At 51.5% G+C, this 26,419-nt stretch overlaps 1 protein-coding gene across 3 annotated transcripts in view; it reads left to right on the plus strand.

The window, feature by feature from the left end:
- The first annotated feature begins 4,560 nt into the window (after nucleotides 1-4,560).
- CUL1 (cullin 1) overlaps nucleotides 4,561-26,419 on the plus strand; it is a 72,860-nt gene continuing 51,001 nt past the window's right edge. The window contains exon 1 of one of the 3 annotated variants that reach the window (XM_090287629.1): nucleotides 4,561-4,585. The gene's annotated coding sequence lies outside the window, so the exon portion shown is untranslated. Of the gene's footprint in view, nucleotides 4,586-5,165; nucleotides 5,311-6,198; nucleotides 6,224-26,419 lie in introns of those variants that run through there. The other 2 variants (XM_090287627.1, XM_090287628.1) reach the window with 2 other exon arrangements.

The raw sequence follows: 26,419 nt of genomic DNA on the forward strand, positions 1-26,419 counted from the left end.
TTCTCTGTCCAAAAAAGCAATGAAAACATGTCCTTGGGTGCAAATAATACAAAATAATAAATAAGTAAATACTAATCAGGACTACCTTACAACAGTATTTTCTGTCACATGGGTTCCCAAGAGGCCTACAACTTCTCAATATGAAAAATCTAAAATTGGACAGATTCGATTTTTAAAGACTTTATCTCCTTTCCTCATTCCTTTCTTTTGCTGACTGATCTGCTCCTAAGAACCTCTCACCCAAGGCCTTCAGCTTGCCCAGAGGTGCTCAGCGTTTCTTCCAAACACATCATTCTTGCTACTGACTTGTGTTAGAAAGCAGGCAACCTGATGGAGCTAATGCTGGTGTGTGAATGACTCTCAAGCTCTGTTACCCTCCCAGAGCTATTTGGGTTTTTAAGAGAAAATACTAGGACTCTTTAGTGGAAGTCATCCAGTAAAAACAAGGCCTTTGTATATCAGTTTGTATAGGCCATTTATAAGTCAAGAGTTCAGAAGGTGGGGCTGCCCGGTCTATCTTCCCCATTCAGACATATTTAGTCTGTGATTTTGGGAAGTAAAGTTCTGCTTCCTATTTTATATCTAGTTACATTTAACATCATTAAAATGTTGTTTTAAATTTGATGAACCAAAATGAGCTAAAGAGTTTGTTTGTTTTTTCTAATGAACTAAAATAGAGGATTTAAAAACCTATTCAAAAAAGATTAATGACTCATTGTCCTGAGTGGAAGAAATCATGATGTTATTTTCTCTCTTTCCTGTATCATTTGAATACTAACTGGCTGAATTACTCTGTATGGTTATAGCACATGTGTAGTTATTTTTCTAAAGGGAACTGGTTTTTCAAAAAATAACGGGTAATGTGGATTTCATGATTTGGAGTAGATAAACAAACAATCTTTTTACTTGGACCCTCTTCCCTAACATACACTATTTCAAAACAAATAAGACTTGTTGTAATATGTTGTAATGTCAATACCAGAAACTTGAAGGTCATAGCATTGAAAACTTTAATGGAGGAAATAGTTCATTAAATCAATGGTTCCCAAACTCAGGTCACCAGACTAACCCTGGGTTACCATCACCACCACCACCACCACCATCATCATCTTCTTCTTCTTCATAGGTGATGTTTATTAAGTATTGAATTTACAACATTAGATGAGATACTATTATCATCCCCATTTTAATGGGGTGAAGAAATGAGACACAGAGAGCCAAAGTAACTTGCTCAAAGTTACCCAGATAATAAGTAGTAAACTTTGGCAAGTTCAAATTTCCTCCCTGCCCCTTTCTACCCAGTTTTGACTCAGTTGATCTGAAATGGGCCCTGAAATCAGATTTCAAGTCCCCAGGTGATTCTGAAGCAAAGACAGGTTTGAGGTGGGACAGGACTGGATGGCTAGTTCCTTACTCATGTCTTAGAAATAATAGCTCCTATGGCTAGTCCAGTGACACGTACCCTTTCATTTGACTAGTAAACAAACACATTCAAACACTCTTCAGTGTTCTTTGGGCACAATGCCGAAGGGCCTGGTGAAGTTTAGGAAATAGTGCCTAACCCGCCACCCAGATCATCAGGTTTAAAGCCACATGTGACCGAGCAGTCAGGGAGCCATCACAAAAGCCTGGCCGAAGGTATAAAGTAGGCTTTGTGGGGGTGGGGGTGAGTTGTGAGCTGGATCTCAGAAAAAGGAGTTTGATTTGCAAACGCAGGAAAGGTGGAGGGAACCATTTCTGTTAAGGGAAACGAAGGCAGCAAGCATTCATAAATGGTGACCCCAGGACGGTATTCGTGGGTCCATCATAGGCCCAACAGGACTGGATAAAGCTGAGAGGTATTTTTGGGATGTGCCTGGAAATAAATTTGTTAAAGTCAGTTAGGACAAGATTATGGGAAACCTCAAGTGTCAGGTCAGAGTTTGGACTAAACTGGTAAACAATGGGAAGCCATGGGAAAGGTTTGAAAGGACAAAGGTACCATGTTGAAGGTCTCAGTTTGGAAAGAACCATCTGTCTTCAGTCATTGCACAGGCGGGAAGGACAGCGATCAGAGCCAGGAAAACCAATGAGAAGATTAAGGAAACGATACAGGCGTGGGAAGGTATCATAGTAAAGTGGCGGGTATATGCCGATTTGGGAGTCAGGGCATGCCACCGGCCCCGCTGAGTGACTTGGGCCAAGCTGTCTAACATCTCTGAGTCTTAGGTTTTCTCACTGGGATGTGGGTGTGAGGTGGTAACCTCTACAGACTGACCGAAATAAACAGAAGGTTTCTCCAGGAGCGGGGCTAGCTGTGGGAGGCCAGGTCATGGATCAGGATATTGAGTTTTCAGGCCCATATGACTTAGAAAGTGTTAGTGCTATCAACAGCAATAGGGGAGGCTGTGGACCTCCACTTTATACAGACAGGAAAGCAATGGAACTGATGAGGAGTGTTTCAGAAATGCTGGAATTATAAAGGAATTACCCTTCACTTATGAAGTAGATCTTTTTATTCCAATTTAACGGTTGACTTAACTAGAGCAAAAGAGAGGAATTGGAGTCAGAATATAAACTACCATCTGCCTAAATCTAAAGCTTGGCTTTTTGAACTTCACCATATTATTCTGGACTTATAAAGTTATATATATTTTTTAAAGATTTTTATTTATTTCTAGAGAGAGGGGAAGGGAAGGAGAAAGAGGAGGAGAGAAACATCAATGTGCAAGAGAAACGTCAATCGGTTGCCTCTCACATGCCTCCATCCTGGGAACAGGCCCACAACCCAGGCATGTGCCCTGACCGGGAATCGAACCGGCGATCATTCATTCGCTTTGGGGAATGATGCCCAACCAACTGAGCCACAGCAGTCAGGGTGTATAGTTATATTCTATATCATTAGTTTGGGCCTGATATTCTAGTTGGAGACAATTTTGAACGTTGATCCTGATACCTATCAAGTTAATTACCCCTCCAAACTCTAGGTCAACTGAAAGGGGGACATCAGTTTTGCTGAGATTGGGGAGAGAGCTGGGGGAAGACTGTTTTGGAGTAAATGACTATGATCTGTTAGGTAGGAGGCCAGGTGAGTCCAAGTGTTGCCGAAGCAACCTGGTTGTGAAGTGGGCGTGAACGTCAATGCAACAGTCTAACTACTGAGGACAGAGGAGCAGATGTGTGGAGGGTCATGGGCAGAAGGAAGTTAAGAAGCAAGAACCAAGACAGCAAGAAGCGCAGACAGTGGTACCAGTGGCCTAACTACTTCCAGTGACCCCCCCCAAAAAATAGTGGAGGGAACAAACACTCGCATCCCGTGTCCCCTGTGGGAAGTCACAGACGAGGAGACCACGTGGAATGATGAGCCTGGAGAAGACCCACGGTGAGTTGTCCGAAGAAAGCACAGGCTCCGTGAAGGAAAGAAATGAGGGTATAAAAAAAGCCCTCGTCCGCAGGGACAGGCCTTCCATTTTTACCTTGACTCTTACCCTGCGCCCACAAAAAGTTATGATGTGCATCTCAATTTTCTTTTGACTGTTATTTAGATGTACGGGGCATAAACCAAGAACTTGAAACCCTTGCACAGACTGAGATGACATACTTGGGTGACAAGTATCACACAAATGCAATCCTGCTAAAGATGCTTAAAAGGTGTTGACAAAAGACCACATTTTAATATGAGGAACCACATATATCAGTGGGATAAGTCTTCTAAGAGAAACCCATGTGGCTCAGGAAACAGAGTGGACTCTGGGGGCCTAGGATTTCTACCCCAAGGCGGTACCAGAATCTCTGTGCTGTTTGGGTTTGGAGCAAAACAGGGAGTGACATCCAGCGTGTCTTTTGCCCAGACAGGATCATCTGAAGTCCCTCCTTGCTTTTTAATGAAATTAGCTGGCTCTCTGGTATGCTGTGCAGGCACCACGGCAGGAAAGCGGGAGCCCCTCCAAGTCCGTGACTTCTCCAGACTCTGTCACCATAGCAAGCCAGGTGGCTACTTGTGCTGCCAAAAAGGTGTATTTAGAGTATTTCCCGTCCCGCAACGGGACAGTACGATTTCAGATGAATGCGATTAACTACTTCAGCCGACACCTGAAAACAATAGTCTTAGTCACTCCTCCTACCACCCAAATACGTAAGTCCTTCCATGCTATTCTTGATTCGTCTTCACATTAATGGTAAAGTGATTCGATGTCAATAGTTGCAAAAATAATAATAAGCAGGGGAGAGGGGTGGAAGTGGAAAGAGGGTCTAAGGGGGATAAATGGTCATGGAAAAAATTCAATAAGAAGTTTTTTTTTTTTTTAAGAGTTGGTTCCTGTTGGAAGCGGGAAGCCCAGGCTCGTCTTATTTTAGCACCGATTTTCAATAGAGCAAGAGGCTCAGGGAAGCGCAGGCTCCCAGGGGCTGGTGGCCGAGGCCTGCAGGTGGCCGGGCGCTCGGAGGGACGCGCGCCTCTCCGAGGTCTGCGCCTGGCTCAGTGCCAGGGCGCTGGCGCACCTCCGCCCGTCCCATCAGCCAGCCGGGGCCACTGCCTTGGCGACTGCCCCGGCCGGGAGGCGCGGTGATTGGGTGTCCGCGTGTTCCCGGTGGGCTCAGGCTGCAGGTAGGGTGTGCGCGCCCGCGTGGGGCAGGAGGGGCGGTAGGACCCCCTCCTTCGCTGTTCGAGGGCACTTTCTCCCGAGGCTGGTGCCCCCAACCCCAAAGGTGACCCGCCCCTCCTCGTGGGGTCCGAAGTGGCGGGAAGCCGGGTTTGGGGAAGCGGCCCGGAGGCGAGGGAGGCGGTAAAACCTGGAAGAGGATTCGGAGCGCCCGGCCCGGGACGGCGCGCGGGTCAGGGCCCGGCCTTCAGGTAGAAATCAGCCCGGAGAGCAGCGGGGGCCGCGGGGGCACGGGCGGCGGCGGCGGGAGGTTTCGGGGGGCCCCCCACCCCCGCGCTCCGGCAGGGGGGGGCGGGGGCGGCGGCGGTTTCCCGGCTCCCCCACCCCCGACGCCGCCGGCGGGGCGTTCCGACCCTCCCCCACGCGCCTCTCCCCCGCGGGCGCCGGAGCCGGTGAGGCCGGGAGGGCGGGGGGCGGCGGAGCAAAGACGAGAGGGCGGAGGTTGCGCGGTGCGGGCGGCGGCGGGAGGAGGTCCGGCCGGCGGGGGGCGGAGGGGGGGGAGGAGGAGGAGGAGGAGGCGGGGGCCGTGTCGCACGCAGCTCCAGGCGGGGCGGCCCCGGCGGCTGAGAGACGCAGCCAGACCTTGGCGGGACGGGGATTTAACCGGGGCCCAGGCCCAGCGACCGAGCGGAGACGTCGCAGGAGCCATTTCGGCCGCAGGGAAATGCGGGTGAGTGCGGCGGCACAGGCCCGGCCCGGAGCCGCGGTGTCGCAGTGACGGGCCCGCGGCGGCCGAGCGCAGGCGCCGGGCGAGGCCTGAGCCGGCGAGCCGCGGCCGGGCGGAATGGCGGCGGGGCCGGGGACTCGTGGGCGGAGGGCGCCGCGGGCGGGAGCGGAGCGAGCGGGGCCGGGTCTCGGCCGCCGCGGACGGGGGGCTCGGGCTCGGGGCGAAGGGCCTGGGCCACGCACCGGGAAAAAGCCCGATTCATCGCGCCCGGGGCGGCGGCCTGGTGGCGACCGAGCTGAGGTAGTTCGGCCGCGCGCGCGCCTCGCCCCTCGTGCGGCGACCCCCGCCGCGCGCACCCGGCCCCGTGCCCTTCCCCGTGCCCTTCCCCCGGCCCCTCGGGGCGCCCCTCCGGGACTCGTGCTCTCCAGCGAGCACGGGGCCCGCGGCGCCGGCCACCCGCCCGCCCTGCCTTCCGGGTCCCCGCCCGCATTGTTGCGACGGCGCAGGTCGCTATTATTGGGTAACAGTTGCCCTTCGGCTGGGTTCCCTCGGGGGCGCGGGCCGGGGAGGCGTCAGGGATGCGAGCGCGCCGGCGGGACGGGTCGGAGCCCCGGGCTCCCGCGAGTCGGGTCGGGCCTGCGCCGCCGCGGCCTCGGCGTCCCCGGCCCCGCGCCCGGCGGGAGCGCGCGCTGACCCCGCAGGTAGCCGCGCGCGGCCTCGGGCGCCTGTCGCCGCCACCTGGGACATCGCCGGACGGGCGGGCGGGGGTGGCGGCCGAGCGAGCGGACGGCTTTGGGAGCCTTCCTGGAGACGGATCCCCCAAGTCGGGTCTGTGTCTCGGTAGCGCGCCCGCTGCCAAAAATAGGATCCTCTGCTGCGATTGGAGCGCGGCTGTCGCCGCTGGTTCGTGGTGGAGGTTAGTGATGAGCGTGCAAGTACGGAGTCGCGCCGCCCGCCGGAATGTGTTCGCCCCGCGATGGCATCGCGGCAGCCCCAGCGGGGAGGGGGGCGGGCGGCCGCGCAGCTTTGGGACGGCGCTCGCTGGGGTGGCGGAAGGGGGACCGAAGGCGCTTTTCCTTGAGGCCCCGACTTCTGGGACCTAAACGCACCTGAGCTCCCCGCAGATGGGGGCCGTTGCGCGTTTAACCCTCCATTTTGTGGCCGCCCTATCGGGCTGATGCGCTGAGGGCCTGGAGAGGGGTCAGGTCGGGGTTATTGTGTTGGAGAAAACAATCGGATATGAGAATTGTGTGCGTGTGTGTTTTTTTAAAGTTCTTGGGTACGAGGAAGATACTTGAGAGTTAGGTGTGAAGCGTCCCGGGGTGATCGGCTCCAGCTGCTTTCGCGGTTTAAATTTGGAGCTGCAGGCAGCAGGCTGGCTCGCTCGAAGTCGGTTATGCCCCTTCCTGGACGTTTCCGGAAGGAAAGCGCTCATTAACCTGGGAGGTGTGGCCGAACTTATTCCTGAAAATGTTGAACTTTCTTATTTCCTTGTTGGTGTCGTCTTCTAAAAACTGTTTTGCCAAAGGGTGGGGAACAACTTTAAATATCCTGTTAGGACTTTTCACCAGTTTATGGAATCACCCGCCGCACGCTCAGGTCCCCAGCGTGGCCTGCCCCCCATTTCTCGTGTGTTACCGAGAGAACCCGGGGGGGGGGGGGCAGAGGAGTCCCTGAGCCGGCCGAGACTCCTCGGCCTCTTCCTCTTCCTCTTCCTGGTGAGCGTCCTACGTGTTAGACTTGGTATTGGTTGGCAGTACAGCAGCCTTACCCTGAGTGCGTCGGCTGTTTTTTTTAAAGGATTAACCTTCTGGAAGAATTCTGACCTAGTGTTTGACCAGTTCTGGTTTCAGCTGCAGAAAAGTCGCTGCACTTACACTGGGCGAGGGTGCAGGTCTGACTGGGGGGCTCCAACAGCACCCCGTCCCTGCTGCAGGCCTGACTGGGGGGCTCAGACAGCACCCCATCCCTGCTACAGGCTTGACGGGGGTGCTCAGACAGCACCCCATCCCTGTTGCAGTCCTGACTGGGAGGCTCAGACAGCACCCCATCCCTGCTACAGGCCTGACGGGGGTGCTCAGACAGCACCCCATCCCTGCTACAGGCCTGACTGGGGGGCTCAGACAGCACCCCATCCCTGCTACAGGCCTGACTGGGGGGCTCAGACAGCACCCCATCCCTGCTACAGGCCTGACGGGGGTGCTCAGACAGCACCCCATCCCTGCTACAGGCTTGACGGGGGTTCTCAGACAGCACCCCATCCCTGTTGCAGTCCTGACTGGGAGGCTCAGACAGCACCCCATCCCTGCTACAGGCTTGACGGGGGTGCTCAGACAGCACCCCATCCCTGCTACAGGCTTGACGGGGGTGCTCAGACAGCACCCCATCCCTGCTACAGGCCTGACTGGGTGGCTCAGACAGCACCCCATCCCTGCTACAGGCCTGACTGGGGGGCTCAGACAGCACCCCATCCCTGCTACAGGCCTGACGGGGGTGCTCAGACAGCACCCCATCCCTGCTACAGGCTTGACGGGGGTGCTCAGACAGCACCCCATCCCTGTTGCAGTCCTGACTGGGAGGCTCAGACAGCACCCCATCCCTGCTACAGGCCTGACGGGGGTGCTCAGACAGCACCCCATCCCTGCTACAGGCCTGACTGGGAGGCTCAGACAGCACCCCATCCCTGTTGCAGTCCTGACTGGGTGGCTCAGACAGCACCCTATATCCAGTGCAGGCAGCAATAGACAGGTGCCCAGGTTGTCTTCAGCAATGGCAATCCAGGAAAATGCCAAGAAAACAAATTGTGAAACTTTGCTTTTTCTCCCTTCAAAACTTGCTTTAAGGTGTAGATATTATTTCATTTTTTTTTGGAAGGAGATTGGGGTCTCTTCAGCGGTTAAGTGTGACAGCCTTGCCTTTGTGGGGAAATCCTGGGTGGCCCAAGCTCTTGCTGCTGGAGAGCAAACCCAGCAGCGGTGGCATCCCTCCCAGGAGACCCCGTCCTGGGGTCCAGAGGCCACTCCCAGGCGCCCTCTTTCAGCGAGGGGAGTCCTGGTTCATGTGCTTTCCTCTGGGGGGCTGCTGGGCTGTCCTTCAGTGAAACGTGTTCTGTCCGGTCCTGCCCCGCAGGCCCAGAGCCTCGGCGCCGAGGCCGCTGGGGACCCGTCTGGAATTTTAGATATGTCTGGAGCAGACGGTGCCATTTTCAAGGACTGATTTGAAATTTACCTTGCTTTTTTGATACCTGGAAGTTTCTCGGTAAGGTGTGTTTTTGTTTGCGTGAAGAATAAATCAAATTTAAATAAAACCTTAAGTTTACTCTATTACTAAGGACTTTAAGCTCCCTGTTTATAACATATACATTGAATACACACTATAAACAAGATGGTTATAACACGTATTGCTATGTTTTTGTGAAGTTTTTATTCACACATTTTCTGGCTTCTGAAAAGGCTGTGTGTTATTTTTGCTTAGGCAGAGACCATTTTGCTTTGAGGAGATGTGGGATCTAGTTGGAGCTTAATTTTGCTGGATGTTCATTTCAGCATTTGTAAAATGAGATGATTCTTAATTGACACTCTTGAAGATTTCTTCCTAGGCCTCAAAGCATATGGGTTCCATGGGGATGGCATAGCTTTACCAGTAACAGCACTTGGAAGACTGTCCTCTGAAGCGTGATCTTATCCCTGTTTGAAAAGCAGAGTCGTGAAGCCCACGATTGACAGTTAACTGAAATTTTTTCCCTGGGGCACTTAACCCTTCAACGGGACTTGGTGACTTCTCCCACTAGACAGACCTCCTTTTCAGTCAGGGACCGTGTGGTGCGTGTCTGTCCCGGTGCCTTAACACACTGCCCGCATCAACATTCATGTACGTGGCTGCCACTTTGTTCACGAACACCCTCCGGCTGGAAACCGTCCCCAGGCCCGTGGAGTGTGGGGACCAGTGTTGGGTCCACCTTACCGCGTGCGGGTCGGAAACAGGCTTTGAGGGGTTCAGGTCCAGCCCAGCAGGTGGCAAGGCCTGCACTGCAGGGGGGCCAGGCTCTCCCTACACCTGGGGTTTGCGTGAAGGTGGAAGAGGGGAAGGAGCAACATGAAAATGCTCTAAGGATTGCTATCTGAGCAGTGGTCAGCGCTTGGTCAACCCCTGAGAATGAGCTTATTCTTCTCCTTGGTCTTTTAGTGACTGGCAGGCATTGAAGGAGAGTTAACTGGGCACTGATGGGGTAGGAGTGCGCAGTTTTGAAACGTTGGGACTGCTGCTGAGTTGGGTGTGAAGTTTGTAAAACCATGTAAGCGTTCGGCTCGCACAAGCTGCAGGTTTTAAAAAGGCTCATCTCAGAACATGTTGTGAAAAACATTGTATGAAATGTGTGCGTGCAGCCTTTAAAGTGGGCGCGCGCAAAGTGTGTATGCAGGGGTGAGCACATTTTAAGTTGTAAGAATGGTTGTAATTCCAGGGTGGTGAACTTCGTGCTTTTAAAATATTTTTCAAAAAAATTTAAGACCTGAAAGAGAATGCAGATAATCTCAGGATGGAGATAGCCTCTCAGAGCATCGCACCCTAAGGAGGATCTGTGAGAGAAATGACTTGTGTGCTTACTTTAAAGTAACTGAACTTCTGTACGTTAAAATGCCATAAATAGAATTCAAAGGCAGAGGCAAAGTGAGAAACATAGCGTAGCTTACAAGCAAGCTTACTTTCCTTGCTGTACGGGGCTCATAAAAGGAGGAGCAGGAAGCATGACGCAACTGCAGCCCCGCCAGCAGGCCGCCTAGAAATGCAAATCAGTGAGAGACTCTTTTTAAAACTTTGGCGTACATTAGAAACTCAGCCCTTCTGGTGAGGGTGCAGAGAAATGAGCCTACTTATACGTTGCTAGAAGGAGTATAATTTTGTCTGATTTTTCTGAGAAATATGTAACAAAGGCTTATAAAATATGCATGCACTTTGGAATAGCTAATCTACTTCTAAGGATTTAGTCTTAAGAAAATATAAAAAATGACAGGCAGATTAATATTCTGTCGTGGGACACTGTTTGACGAATGCCCTCTTACTGAGCTACCGTTTTCAGGGTTTTGCTGGTACGAACGATGGCTTCAGCGTTGTTTAGGTAAAGCTTTGCATTTCTCTTAATACCGTATGTAACGACTATCCAGTGAATATTAGATGACAAAGACAAGCTCTACAACACACATACAACGTATAAAACATTTTTTGGTGTGAGTAAATGCATTTGAAAAAGATAATAAACCAAAATATTAATAGTGATTATCTCTGAGCCATGGGATCATGGGTGGTTTTTAATTTATTCTCTTTTTCCTCCCAATTTTTTACAATGCATGTGTATTTGTAATACAATGAATTAATTTATAAGCGCCCCCCCCCCTGCCCCTAAAGAAAAAGGTAATAGAAGCTTGGGAGTGAGATGTTTTCACTCAGTTTAATGCTGAGGTCCCGTGGGGTCCACTTCCCTTGCAGGTCCCTTTCCAGGCCTGCCCTTCCCCCACGGGGGTGAATCTCTGACTTCTGGGTTGGTGTCTCCTTCCCTGGTCTCATCTTCCCCCTCTTTCCCCCGTATCTTAATCCTTCTAATACTTCCGGTGCCCTCAGGTTTCATACCCTCCATGAAACTGCCTTAGTCTCATGAAACACTGACGTTTGGGTATTCTGTTAAATGTGATACTAGATTATGTGCTGGTAACTGTCCTGGTGTGGAAGTTTCCTTGTCTTGGTGGTGGTGTGAACTTTCGATCCCCTTTTGCTATTTACAGCTTTTAATGATAGCACATGTATTTTTACAGTGAATGTTTAAACCTGTTGTCATTATGCTTAAGAACATAAATTTGCTTTAAGAATTAGGAAAAATAAATTCTTTTGGCGTAGTTTGTGCTGTAGCTTGTAAAATGGAAAGGTCAGTGTCTTCTAAATGACACAAATTAGTGATACTGTCGAAATTATGAGAGCAGATGCACAGAAATGTGTCACCAGATGCCCGGGGGCGGGGGGCAATGGGCGGGAAATGCCTTTACTACGGAGAAGTTACTTAAGTCTGTGCTAACTCAGATGGTTCCGGGTGCCTGGGAGACATCAGCAGTCAGGACCCGGAGCCAGGCCAGAGAGCTCCCCGCTCCCTGCAGGGTGGAAGCGGCCTGCCGCGCAGACTCGCAGGGGAGGTCTGAAGTCCAGGCTGGGGTGACAGGCCAGCCGGCCCGCAGACTTGTCAGCCCCAAGTGGAACCCAGGAGCAGAGCGGCAGGCCCGGTCCTCCCTCCCCGAGCCCCACACTCACGTTGGGGAACTGGGAGATGTTCGGTTTGGGGGAGGGTGGCGATGAAGACGTCCGAGTGTGGTTTCCTCTGGCTTCTCGCAGCTTACAGATTTGCGATCGTGCAGGATTGTCTTACAGGCTCGTCCTGCATGTGATACCACCACTTAGGATGTGCCACAGACCAGGCTGAACTCGTGACGGTGACTTCGGAGCTGCTCCCCTCAGCTTGCTTCTTGCCAGGGCCTCACTTAGCACACGGTGTGGGGATGTTGTATTAGGTCCTCGGGTGGGGACCCCCAAAATCAGAGGGTCTTCTGTTTGAGGGAAGGGTCAGGTTAGGGATGCGGAAGACACTAAATCTGTGGAGCAGTTGTGCCCGGAGGCAGCTGGCACCTTTGTGAAGGCGTGTGGTGACTGCCCTGGGTGGGGTGGGGGTGCTTTGGTTTAGTGGGGGCAAAGCTACTGAAGCATATTATGCCTGCAGTCACTTTGGACGTTATAAAGTGTGTGTGTGTTTGTTTTGATCACTACTATTTTTCTTAAAGACTTTATGTATTTTTAGAGAGAGGGGAAAGGAGGGAGAAAGAGAGGAAGAGAAACACCCATGTGAGAGAGAAACATCAGTTGGTTGCCTCTCACATGTGCCCCGACTGGAACCTGGCCCACAACCCAGGCATGTGCCCTGACCGGGAATTGAACCAGTAATTTTTTGGTTTGCAGGCCAGTGTTCAATCCATTGAGCCACCCAGCCGGGATGGTTACTATTATTTTCATAATGTAGGGGAAGAAGATATTTTACCTCTACCCTAATTAAATCGACAGGAGCCCTTGCTGGGTAGCTCAGTTAGAGCATCGTCCTGGTAAGTCAGACGTGCAGGTTCGATCCCCCATATGGCACATACAGTAATCAACCAATGACTACATAAATACATGGAACAACAAAATCAATGTTTCTCTCCCGTGCCGCCTCCCCGCCGCCCCCCGCTCCCCTTTCCTCTCTCAAATCAATTTAAATTTTTAAAAATTGACATGAGACCAATTAACGAGAAAAATAAGCAAATTGAATTACCTATGTATGGGAACCCCACATGCATGAGAGAGTCAGAGACCTCAGTGCGTGAGAGGTTCAGAGGCAAGATAGTCAACATGAGCTGTCTGGCACTTTGAGCAAAGGGCGAGGTAGGCGCCCTGGGCTTCCGCAGGGAGGCGGGTCATTTACAGGGTGATCAGGGCAGATCTTCCATAATTACGCAGAAGCTGGCCCTGCCCTATTGATAGGTCATAAAAAGGCGTGGTGAGAACTCTTGTTATGGACAAGGCCCTAAACTTAGATTGTTTAACAGTGACGTAGGAGTTCCTTGTGAGCCACAAGATCTGCCTGGCCTTCAGCTCGAAGTGCACGTGCCGAAGTGCACGTCCTGGGAGGCATGTCTGCGTCCCTTGACTAAGAAAGGAGCTCAGCTGTGGCGCTTCATGCGTCACTGCATTCTTGGTTTTTATTTATCTGCGTAGAGCGGTTTGCCCTTCTGTGTTCTGTGACGTGTAAGGCGTGGGAGTGGGAGGGGAGATCTGTGAACAAGTTTAGGAAAGGCTAGGTCGAGGACCTTTCCATATGTTATTGTACACAGATGTATCTCCCTGCTCTTGTAGGGAGATCTGTATCTTACAGAATGTATGTGTGTACGGGGCGTGACTGTGAATGGGTATTTAATAACAGCCTTTGAGGGAAGAAAACCCTATTCCCATACGAAAGAATGGATCTTGTTTTGTCGAGCACATACTGATTTTGGAATCACAGGACCTGAACAGTTAGGTGACTTGCAGTAGAAACGTCTAGTAAACCTGTTCATTTCTCCCGGCTTTGGTGGGGTACTGGTGAGCATCTTGAAACACTAGTGTGCTCTGGGAGTGTGAGATCCTAATGGGCAGGGTGTTAGGCGTCGTTGGCTAGAAAAGAAACGCTTCGCTTCCTTGTTGAAATCTAAGCCATAAATGCTGTTGCAGGAAGGACCTAAAACAAATTCAAAGCACACGGGTCGGCGTTGACCGGGCCGCGGGGGCAGCAGCGGCTGGATCGGAGCTCGCGCGTCCGCGCCTTCCTGGCGGTGTCGCGGGCAGGTGCCCTTCCGAAGCCAGGAAAAGGCCGCTTTGGCGCTTTGGCTACAGAGACTGTTTCTATTGTTTTTCTTCAAAAGCCTGAACTGCCCGGGTTTGAAAAGCCTTTCAGTCTGTTGAAACGCAGACGTCCCTTCTCCTCGCAAAGGCCCTCTTATTTCTGTCCTGATACCGTCTTTCTAGCCCGCTGGTTTCCAGAGTGGGAACACTTCACGTGACGCGGGAGGTGACATTTGTTTGGGGAATGGCGCCAGGTCTGTTTTCTGGAGCATTCTGGCTGCCTAAGGAGGGCGCTGTGATGGGCAGCATTTTCCAAACTTCCGGGTCAGGTGACCCTTCTTCTCGAATGGTCTCTCGCATTGGCTTCTGCGGGGAACACGTCGCTCTTCCGTTCTCTTTCCTTCTGTGAATGGACACGCAGGCGCTCTCTCTCTGACTTGATTCTCTGCTCTAGTCTTCTTTCTTGTGGGTTTTTCCACTTCATCCGGTTCATCTGGCCCTTCTATCCTCGTGTCCCTGTGTTCAGGATTTGCCGTGGCTCCCTGACTACGAAGCCTGTCGCCAGCGGGCATCCGAGGCACCGGGACCTGGTAAGAGCGGGCTCCGCTCCCAGCCCTTGTGGGTCCTTTGCCGCGCGACCGCCCTCATCCCCGTAGACTGAGAACTGCGTGGCGGCGGGCCGCGCGTGTAGGCCCGGCTCGTCTGCGTGGCGGCTCTCCGCGCCGGGGTGTGAGTGAGGGTTTCGGTACAGCAGACCAGTCCGGGAAGCTCCGGAGGCTTCGGGGTTTTACTGACCCCCGGGAAGTGACACGTGCAGACGTTTCGTCTGGTAGCTGATCTATGGAGAACGTCTGTGACTGAAGTACCCACAGACTGCGACCGGCAAACCGCGGGTCCCACTGACGTCTCCTGCAGGGGTGGGTGTGGCGTTCGTGAGCGTCCACTCTGCTTTTCATGGTGGCGCTACAGGTGAGCGAGGCTGTGTGCGTGGGTGCGCGCGCGCGTGGGAGGCCGGGGCGGGGACCCTTAACGGCCGTGCGGAAACATGGTTCGGAGCCCGTTCTGATGCCGCCCTTGGCAGCAGTGAATCAAGAACTGCGGTTTTTACATTAAAATGAGATTTCTTTTTTTTTCACAATGCAGAGGATTAGTTTGTTTTGTCCACAGTCTGGTGTAGACCAGGCGCCTACTCAGTGTGTGTGATCTGAAAAAGGGAAAAAAAAGGCCTCTAATGTACTTCTCTGTATGGTTTATTGCATTTATACTTTGCAGAAGTCGATTTATTTGCAAAGTTTTGGGGTGTAAATTTTATTTTAGAAAACCGAATCATATTTGGGAGCCCACGTTCTCTGGAGTTTCCCTTTTTTATGTGTTACTGATATAAAACTAGGAAAAATCTGGATTTTGCGATTCTGCGGTTGTTTTAAAAATGTATTAAGTGCATTTCCAATGGTGAACATAGTTCGGTAGTTTTCAGAATAAGCAATTTGAAACGCAAGCTTGAAAGCCCTGCCTGGGGAAACGCACGCGGTGACGGGTCCTGACTCGGAGCTGTGCAGGCAGAGCCCCCGTGAAAACCGCGGGTGCCGGGGCGCGTGGTGGCATCGCCTTCTAAGGTGGGGCCGGCGTCCGTCAGGTTTTCTCCCTGGTTCTAGATACGGCCGGGCCCTTCGGAGGCAGAGTGGGGCGTCCTGCCCCCAGAAAACGCTCTGCCTGGAAGTTACCGGGTGGCGTGTTTTCCGGAGTCCAAGGGGCGCTCGCAGGGAGAGGCGGAACCGACGGCCTCTCCGTCGGTCCGAGCCCGGGGTGCCCTGCCGCCCCCCGGCGCTCCTGCTGCCTGGAAGCGCTGACCTCGCCCGCACTGCGCGGTGGACAGACAGGAAGAGCTTTCTGTCGCGTGCGGCCGGAAAGGAGCGCCCGGCCCCGGCGGGGGCCCCGGGGGCGCGCAGTGGCGGGCAGCACGCTCATCGCGACCCCGAGCCCAGGGCCGCTGCCCGGCGCCGCGTGGTCCCCCCTGCCTGCAGCGGGGAGGGTGAATCGGTAACTGGTACTCGGAACAAACCGAAACGTGCAAGTTCCGGACCCGAGAAGGAGCGCGGGGAGGGGAGGACGATGTCCCTTTACACCGGGCTTCGTGAAATGAGGGTCTCAGAGGCCACTGCGTGCTGATCGCGGTGTCTGAGCCGCGGTTAATTTGTAGGCGTGAGAGGGATGAAACGGCTTGGGACGCGCGCTGGGCGAGCCCCTCGTTGTCGCCGCAGAGACGCGCTGGCTTCCCGGGTCCCCCCGCCGGCACACACCGCCTCGGGGCTGCGCTCTCCGGCTGCTGCGGGCGGGGCCGGGCGGGCTCACCGCACGCGGAAGTGGGAGCGCGCAGAACAGGATTGTGGGAACGCGGGGCTGAGGCTCGGCGCGTAGGAGCGCGCGCGCCGGCATCTGTGGTGGGGACGGCGGCCCCGTGCGCGTGCGCGTGCCCGCCGGCCGCGGCCAGGCCTGCCCCCTGCGCGGGACGTGTGAGCGCGCCCCCCGCTGCAGGTCCGCGTCTGCCCCCCCCCCCCCCCCCCCGTGGCCCCGAGGTGTGCCCTGTGTCGCCCGCATCCTGTCGCCTCAGGAGGCAAGGACAGCCTGCGCTCTGCGTTTGCCCGTCTGGGCCTGGAGAGGGCGCTGTGGCCGGTGAGCAGCCGGAGCTCCTCCGCCGGGGGTTCTCCGGGCGCGCGGGTCCCCCGAGGCGGCTCCCCGCCAACGAGAGGCTCGGTGGGGAACGTTCCAGGCAGGCATTTTAAAGCGGTCTGTTAGAACAGCCGCCTTTGGTGGTAGAACGACAGACTCAGATGAATTTTAAGAAAGAAGGAGACGTCAAAGAAAATTGGAACTTTCAGCAGGTGCTCCCGGCTGGACCCCCAAGTCCATCAACACCAAGCTCCCCTTCCCGATCCCGGAGGTGCCACTGGGTGGGAGTCGGGGCACGTGCTGCCCCGGAGTTGTCAGTTATCAAGGGTATTGTGATGTTTTAGGCGACGTTAATTTATTTCATTTTGACTTAAAAAGCATGCTTGTTCTGACGTTTTTCCCCTGAAGTTTTTTATTTAAGTACCACGCTGGCAATTCCCAGGACATCTGCAAGGCCTTGTAAGCGTGTTATGTGAATAGCAGCCGGCGCTTGCCGCGTGCCAGGTGCTCCTCCAAACGTTTTATGGCCCTCACCCGTCTGTCCTCGGGAGACAGGTGCTGGTGTCAGCCCCACCACGGAGGGACGGGGGCGCGGGGAGGAGGCCCGTGAGCTGCAGAGCCGGGACTCTGACGTCGCACAGACGTCCCCGTGGCTTTGTAAAGGCCATGTCACTGCGAACCGCGGCTCCGTGCTCGAACTGTGTGCAGTCAGAAGTGCGCCTTGTCTGATGGCCGGACACGCGCGCACGCAAGGGGCGGCGGAGATCACTGAGGGACGCTTCCCCTGGGTTCCAGAGCTCCCTCTGTCTCACTGTTTGAAAAGCTGCATTGCCATTTACTGGGTCGCTGTCATGGCTCGCACACGATGGCTCCCACTTCCCAATTTGGAAAACACACATAGTGTCCACGATCAGAATCAGACCTAACTCCACCTTGCCCTGTTTTACCCTGAATGCGAGGGCTCGGTAACGAAATGACGTGAGCACCAAGCTGCGTCACTGAACGAATGTGTCGTTAAAGCATCGTGCTGAACCGGAGACCTGACGCTTGGTCCGGATAAAGCATGGAGAGCGCCTGTGACGTTAAGTGGCCGTGGCCGTCTGCAGGTTGTCAAGTTTCTAAAGCAGGACGTGCAGGTGATGCTCACGTGCGCTCCACGGAGGTCACGCGGTAATTAAAGCAGGAAGGATTTATATGCGGGCCGAACTGAACGGCACTAAGGCACCGAGTGCTTGTATCTGGATTTTAGAAATTGAAGCGGCCCTCTTCTATTGATTGTTCGAGTACCAGGTCTAAGAGAATGAAAATAGTTTCCTAATACTAAGATGTTCATAGAACATTCCGTACTAATGACATGTGAAATTTCTCATAATTATAAAATGGTGTGTCTTTGGGGGAATGAGTTGAATCAGCGTGATTCTGTATTATATGATTAGGATAAAGATTGATCTCCAGTGAAAGAAAGGCAGTGCATTAATTTATTCAATTTAAGTTTGAGGGCCTACTAATTTCAAAGCTCTGCTGGATTTTAGAAAGTAGGAGATGCATAAAGAGAACTAAACCATGAAGCTTTAAATACATTTGCTCTTATCCTACCCCAGAATGGAGGTTCCTGGCCTTCTTTCTTAATTTTTTAAAGCCATAAGTTTTATAGTTTTATGGCTTGTTTGAATAATTTTATTTCTCTCAGATTTCATACATGATGTAAATGTGTTATCCTCTCCCATTTTTCTCAGTGCTGTTTCTATGCTGGTAGAAATAAAATGACTTGTAATTAATTAACTATGTTCCAACATGTTCCCATATGCTGATGGGCTGAGCGGGGTTTTTTTTCCCTTTTCCTTTTTTTTGAGTATCATCAGATTTAGGTATGTCCCCAAATATTTGGAGCAGTAAATTGACCGATATTTCTGGAGCCCCTGAAGTGTGCCAATGCACTGTTCGGTGCTGAGGAATCAACTCTGAATTAGGTCCCTGCCCCAGCCACAGAAGAGTCCACAAGCTAGAAGTATTGTTTCTCCTCAATCTGAAAGTCCCAGAGCCAGATGTTCTGTTTACAGAGAACCTTTAATTATTGATAACGTTTCCTTTTTTATAGTAAAAGGTATACATGCAAAATCCACTTATTAAAAAAACATTGATTATTCAAATAGCAGTAATTAGCAAAACAACCTAATTTGAATTAAGAAAAAATAAGCAAATACATTATTTGATATTTGATACTTGTTTTTTGTATACTCACATTTTCTAGATTATGCAAGTGTATTTCATGAAGCAAATATAAAAACCAAAAGTAAGCCTCTTTAATTTTTTGGTTTTTGTTTTGATTTTTTTAAAGACTTGATTTTTTTAATTGTAGGTTCACAGCAAAATTAAGAGGAAGGTGCAGAGATTTCCCATAGACCCCCTGCACCCAGATATGCACAGCCTCCCCCCTCACCAGAGTGGGACATGGGGCACATCATCACCACCCAGAGTCCACAGTTCACATTAGGGTTCGCTCTTGGTGCTGTACATTCTGTGCGTTTGGACATGTGTACAGTGATGTGTGTTCATCATCGCGGTATCATACGGAACGTGCCACGGCCCTGAAAGTTCTGTGCCCAGTGCCGTGTCCTGGGCAGACGGACTTGCAGTGCCCAGGTGGTGTCTCTTCCGCAGTGCCGGGCACAGTATTTCCTGGCTCCCACTGGGGGTGATCTGTGTCGGAAGTCATCTTGATGAGTTCCCCCTGTCAGAGGGCAGTGGGAAGCGTGAACACAGGCAGAACACGATCAACTCTGGATCAGACTCGGCACTCAGGGTCACACCGTTCGCCTGTGAGGCAGCCCGGGGTTTATTACGAGACTGCCTCTGTGCGTCATCGCGGTTGTGCTTGGTTTTGAGTGGGGTGTGTTTTGGAAGTCGGAGCATCATCGTTGTCTTGCTTTAATTATAAGATTATAATAGTTATGCTTCTGGAAGCTTTGGAATTTAAAAGGAAAATTCCAGTCTCGCTCATACTTTTCATTGCATGATGGCAAATGGGAACGGTAAGTCTCCGCATTATCCTAGCCAGGCACCAGAACAGGTTTCTGTTGGTTTTCATCAGTGACAAGTCCAGCACATTCTCTAATCATTCTCAGGAGGCCACTCCCACAGGCTTGTGGCCGGCGTCCACCCCGTGGGAGCCACCCTCTCCAAGGCCACTGTCTCGGCACCCACTGTTGTCAGCGACTTTTTTAGAGTGGGCCTTCTCTTTGACTCTCTGCAGACCGAGGGCTCTCCCGAAGCCTAGAGGTTTCATAAAACCGTCTCCCCCCACCCCCCGCTGCTGTTTCCTGGCCCCCCCAGCACTGCTGCCTGTGAGCTCTCTGTCTCTAGGCCACCCCCACCCCCGGCCTCTCCTGGGGGCAGGAGGGAGATAGGGACGCATTTGCCGGTGTAAGTATAAACTTCGGTCCTCTACTAAATTCTCTGTGCTTTGAGGATCTTATTTGCATTAATGGGAACAATTTTTGCCTTTTCCACGTTACTAAATTTATTTCTTTACGTGTGATTTTTGGGGGGCTACAATTCTAAACTGCCCGCTTAGACATTTCATTTTGGTGTTGTTTTAAAAGTCACTTGACATTTAATATTAAAATTAAGCTCTTCATCTTCCTCTAGATTTAGGCTTCTTCACATAACTTACTATTATAAAGAAATTCTCTTAATAACATCGCCTTTCTCTTTTGGGTTCTTTATCTTTAATTCCCTTTACCCCTGGGATTTTCCAGCATGAGAATTTTTTAAGAGTGTTCAATTTATTGATACAAAGATTTCATACAGACAGATTTAGGAATCTCTGGATGATCATCATTTAACCTAAAAATACCCTTGAAATTTTGCTTGTGAGTTCATATTTATTTACAATTATAGTGTTGTCAGGTGTTACTAAAGCAGAGGGTACAATTAACTGGTTGAGATCCTGTTTGCCAGATATGGCTCACGTGTTTTTATAATTTTTACAGTGTAACTTTTAGCTTTTTTTTTAACCATATAACATGTCAAATAGAGTATTGCAAGCATGTCCACCTCCGAGAATTACACGTTAGCACATTTAACATATTACCTACTTAAGATCTAGGGTGGGTTTTGTATTGACTGTACTGTCACCGTATTGCTAAGCGTAGGTGATGCTGGTAATGGCCGTCCACGGAGTGACACAGGTCTCTGCTTGCGTGGTGGCAGCCAAGTGCTGCTGGGACGTGGGACGCCTGTGCGGCTGCCCCCGCTCATGATTGGAGGGATGGTCTTTTCAGTGAGAGGGCAGTGAGACATAGTATGTTCATTTTTCCCCATCTACATTCCCAGGCCCCAGAGTTCTGTCCATGGGCCCCCCTGGGGTCTCACTAGGATCCGGCTCCTCCACCTGTTTCTTCCCCCCCTCAGAGGTAACCATTTTTAGTTTTCAGATTGTCCTCCCATTTTGTTCTTCTTGAAATGTAGCTACACCTATGTGTTAGGATTTGCCCTCCCCACCCTCACATACGAAGAAACGCTGCTGTCTGCAGGTAACGTGTCTGCTAAGGAGCCACTGTATCACTGTTATCAGCAAGTGGGGCTCGTTTTACTCCTTTTTATAGCCGCGCGGCGCTTCATTGCTGGGACTCGCCTAAGTCAGCCCTCCGTCCCCTCTTGATGGCTCTTGGGTTGATTTCCAGTCTGTGCAGTGACTCAGCTTGAGCTTATAATCTGTGGTCTGGGGCCAGCTTGCTTTGGGGAGAGACTTGGCAGTGAGATGACCGGGTCAGAGGGTGACTGCGCGTATAATGTCCTCAGACGCAGCCCAGCGACTGCTTGTCGTTGAGCACGCCCACCCGCAGCCGTTACGTTGCATTGTGTTTCTGATATACTGCCTGTGAAATTCGGGAACCCAGAGGGAAATTTTTGGAGGTGGGAACGTGCAGGTTTGGGGGGCAGCCCCTGTCATCCCTGTGTGGCCCCGCCTGTGCCGGCGTGTCCCCGGGCCTCCCTCACCGCACTTCCCGCCGGGTGTGGTTTAAGCTGTGTGTCTGAGTTGGGCCACATCTCCACCCTGAGAGCCTCCCAACCCGTTTCCTCTGTCATCCCAGTTCCACAGGGCTCTGGACAGATGTCCCCAAGCCACCCTGGTCTTTGTGGCCTGGGACGGTTTCTCTCAGACCCTCTGAACTTGTGTTGCAGTTTCGTGTGTACCTTTACTGTGGCAGGAGGTCATGTTTGCCACCTGGCAGCTCTGGTGGCTTCTGCTGAGTCTTCTGCGTTACCTGTCACTTGTTTACATACGGTGCTGCAGGAGGACGTGAGCCCCCCTCCCCCCACCTGAAGTAGCGGGTCTTCGTGTTTCTTTCCAGCAGGACGCTGGACGTGACTGCCTTCCCTGCTGTGGACCCCACGTAGACAGAGCCTAGGCATCTCGTAGGGACGTGTCCTTCCGTGAATGAACTGCATTTGGCCCATAAAGGTTTATAGCTAGTGTGCTTTAAAGCTGGTTTTTTTCTTAAGTGCTTTATTGGTGTATAATCCACATACATAAAATTTACTGGCTTTAAATACATGGCTCAGGGTCTTCAGTGATGTTTGAGTTTGTGCAGCCGTCACCGCAGCCCCGCGCCCCCATCCCCCCACCCCAGCCCCCCTAGCCCCGCAGGCCCCTGGGGTCTGTGTGCAGCCTCGGCCCAGTCCCACCCAGGGAAGCACCGCTCTGCCTCCGAGCTCTGTCGTTTGCCTGTCTGTAGATTTCCCGTAGCAGGCGTCGTGTCACGCGTGGCATCCGCATGTGCCTTTCCCTAGCACCGTGCCCTGGAGGGTCACCGTGCTGTCGCGTGTGTCGGCACTGCAGGGGTCATGGCTGGATAGGATTCTTTTGTAGGACTCTGACCTGCTGCCGCCCCAGTCACCCACCCACGGACATTGGGTGGTACCTCTTTTTGGCCGTTCTAAGGACGGGGCTGTGGACATATGTGTACAGGTCTTTGGGTGGACATACGTGTTGTTTGGAACGGTAGAGACCTAGGAGTGGAATTGATGGGTCATGTGGTAAATTTATGTTAACGGAATCTGCTCTTTTAATGCCCCAAATGTTTAATTAGTAACTTCGAGGAAAGGCATAAACAAGGCAATTTGAGTGATTCTTACACGTTTAGGTCTTTGGAATTTGGCTTCGTAGTTGTTTGAGAAATAACAGAATCCATTTCCAATTTGGGAGTGTGTTTCTGTTGCTTCTCTCACTTTATAGCCATGGATTTAAAGGTTCTGAGTGGCATTAAGTCAAAACCAATCTCAGCTCTTGTCTCTAAAAAGCTGTCTGTTAAGGTAGGAATGGGAATTTTTTAATACTTGTAATCTGTAATTATCTGAACTTAATTGTAATTATTCTCTTCTGTATAGAGATGGGATGATATATTTACATTTTATAAGTAAGTATAAATTTTGCAAACCTTTAATTTCTTAATGAAGTTGTGTAGGCTTCTCTAAGGTAAATGCCCTTCCTAGTAGACGTACAACAGAGCGCTTAATCGTTGCATGCACGGATAAGTGGCCTACAGTCACAAGATCTTTAAGTTTAGATTCCTTCTTGATTAAAAAAGTAAAATGTAAGAATAATGAGCATTTGGTCCTGGCCAGAGCATGCGTGGGAGGCAGCCACACGCCACCCAGGGGCGGGCGTGGGCGTGCATGTGTGGGCTGGAGTGTGGAAGGTGGCCCTGGAGTCCGTGCGTTCAGTGGCGTGAGTAGCTGTGTGCCTTCTAGGAGCTGACCTGGCAGCAGCGCGGAGGCTGGGTCGGAGGGCAGAGACTTGGTAGTGACCAGGCGAGAGAGCCCAGCCTGCGTAGCGCTGCGCACGCGAGAGTGTGTCGTAAAGCCGAGGCGGCCGGCGCCTCACCAGATCTGCCCTGCGTGATCACTGCCGCGTCCTCCCGTCTTGTCGGTGGGATTGCTAGCCTCTCCCCTCATGGAAGTACCCTCTGTTTTTTTCCTTCAAATCCTCATCTAAAAATGGTATCATGCTGTATGATGTTTCTGTCGCTCCCTCACTCGGGACCCTCTCTGCAGTCCTCCGTGTTGAAGTGTGGGTGTGAGGGTGACTCACCTGGTGGCCTGTTGTGTGACTCTCCTGCCACTGTCTGTGAGTGCTGGCGGCTGGCATGCAGGTGGCCTCCCAGTCTGGGCAGAGGCCCGTGTCTGCGTGTCTCCTGGTGTGCGCGCACACAGTTCCTGAGGGTCCATCCAGACCGCTTGCTCTGCCGGTGGTGTGCGTGCTTCCGATCAGGCCTTACAGAACCGTGCGCAGGGTCATTTGCAGTTTAACCAGATTTACAATGTCACACAACTAGAAAAGCTAAACTGCGTTTGACTTCTTTAGTTAGTATTTAGTTATTTAATCCTCACCCGAGGACATGCTTATTTATTCTGGGAGTAGAGTTGGGGGAGAAGCCTCAGTTTGTTGTTCTACTTATTTGTTCATTGGTTGGTTCTCGTATGTGCCCTGACCTGGGATCAGACCTGCAGCCTTTCACTTTACAGAAGGATGCTCCAACCAACTGAGCCACACCAGCCAGGGCGTCGCTCATTGCTTTAAAATGTGCGAGCTCCTCCCCTGGAGTAGAAATGCAGTTAAGGTCATGAAGGTCATAAGAACTCATGGTTTGCCAGTTTTTGCTAAGCTTTTTCCCCTGACCTGATATCTTACGTTTGTGCTCACAGTATTATGGAACTCGAGTTTGCAGGAGTTACTGTGATAAGATTCTATGATTTTTTTCTTCATGGTGCTTCCTCCATTGACTGCTCTCCTTATAGCTGGAAGTGGTGAAAGGATGTCTTGATTTTTGAATTATGAACATAAGTTGCAGTGATGTATTTGTACCCTGCATAGAAGGTGGTGGGTGGGAAATACGAGATCTGAAGGACTTATATTCCTGTCTGTTCCGTATGTGGGAGTGGTCAGGGGGACGCCATGAGGAGTGTGTGCAAAGCTCACCTGGTTAGACACGTGGTGAGAGAGCTTGGCCGGTAGCCCTGACTTTGCAAACACAGAGTCTGTGGCTTCCCCATCATCTAGTCAGTTTCCGAGTGTTTGTTCCTCAGGACTCCGTTTGGGCTCGTCTTCCTGTAATTTCTCTGATTTGCTCTGGTTCCAGACTCAAGTAGTGCCTCTCAGAGATGGGCACAAGCACCGCAGAATCCCCACGTGCAGGGGTAACCCCCCCCCCCCCCCGCCCGTTCCTCCTCCAGCGTGCCCCGTGCCAGCAGGTGGCCCCGTCGTCCACTCCCCTGAGAGGTACCTTTGGCATTCGTCACCCGCACTCAGGTCGGCAGGAGAGAAGTCGGTGGTCGCTTGCTGCTGTGTTCCTTGTGAGTGTTGAAAAGGAAACACCCAGGAGCTCTTTAGCTGGGGGCTGGTTTGATGAAACGTGGAAGATTACATCGCTCACAGAAAGTTAGGTGGATTTCATTGAGAAGTGAGGTGTGTCTCGTCGTTAAGGGAGAAAAGTTGCAGACCAAGTGTGCAGTTGATCCCAAGAGTTAGGAATCAGTAGGGTCAGCACAGATTTTTCTCTTTTAACTGTTCCTCTTTGAAACAAGGATTTATTTGTTTTGTTTGTTTGTTTGTTTGTTTGTTTTTGAAAAAGACTTTGAAAAACCAGTCCTCAGATATGTTCAGGAAAAAAACGCTCCATGGCCAAGTCAATTTGCGAAGGAGATGCTTTAAACTTTTTCTGGCAGGAATTCGTAAGACACGTTCCCTTATTAAGGCCTCTAAAGTCTTGGAGCAAACAGAATAAAGTAACTTTACTAGAGCTAACATTTCCCCCGCTCCCTCCTGTTCTGTTAGATGATGTCCAGTCAGTGCTCTTTTCAAACAGTCCTTGCGTTGCTGATGGAACTCTGAATTACTGGTATCAGAGAGGATGTGTTTTTCGGAATTCTTAAGGAGTTCACACTCCTGCTCTGTGAAGGAACGTTATGCACAGTTAGTCTTGGAAAGCAGGTTGTTTGATTAGTTCACAGTTTGAATTGTTAGAAAGTTTGTTTACTATTGATTATGTTGGCTTTCGTGTCCGTTTAAAACAATAGTCTTTTCAATGAGAGAAGTCCTTGAACACACAACCGCCCTCCTCCTTTCGACCCGCTTGCTTGGACGCCTGTGTGACCTTCCATCATCTTACTTCCCTGGGAGAATTGAAGGTGAAGGGCATGGGGTGGGGCGCACACTTCATCATTTAGGCTTCGTGGCCGGTGGCTGGTGTCAGAAGGTGCTGCTGGGCCCGCCCCTGGTTGCTGCCCTCGGTGGGTTGCATTTTGTGCCTCAGTTCCCTGCCCTTCCAAGCAGTGAAGTTAGCAAACATGCAGATTCTGTGTCCAAAAACTCCAGTGTTCCTCCCAGTGTCCCCAACCGCGGTCAGTAAACCCTCTCTAATGCCAAGGGCCTATGAGGGAGAACCCCCCCAAAAAACAACAAAAGTATCTTCTGGAAGGTGGCCCCTTATAGTACAGGCTTCCCCCACAAGGTGAGTGTGGTAGGAACCATCTGCGTCAGCTTACCAGCTGGCGTTGTTGTGAGAGGCTGCGTCTGGCTTCAGTGAAGTTTTTCTGAAGACTTTCAGTGCATTTGTCCGTTTCACGCTGGGCGATTTACAGGCACACCTTCCCACACCACGCTGAGTGTTCGGCAGTTTTTTACCAAAAAGGCCATGACCCCCTTGCCCCCTCCCCCCCAATTTACCTGATATCAACCCAAGCAACTTTTTTGTATCCCCGCATAAAACAAGTCCTCAAAGGGAACTGTTTTGGCCGATGTGGAAGAGGTGAAACAAAAAATGGCAGAAGCACTTTTAAAGGCATCAAAATCGACAAATTCAAAAACTAATTTGAGCAGCAGAAAACCCATCTCAATTAGGTGTTTTGCGTCCAGGGGTGAGTACTTTGAAGTTGACTGAAGTTTAAATGTAAGAATAAATACACAATTTTTTATAAATAAGTTCTGGGGCTTTTTGGGTCCCTCTTTGTATATACCAGAGTACTTTTGAAAACTGCCTATTTCCTGAGT

This window comes from Furipterus horrens, unplaced genomic scaffold (assembly GCF_987537825.1).
Source record: "Furipterus horrens unplaced genomic scaffold, mFurHor1.1.pri manual_scaffold_9, whole genome shotgun sequence".
NCBI lineage: Eukaryota > Metazoa > Chordata > Mammalia > Chiroptera > Furipteridae > Furipterus > Furipterus horrens.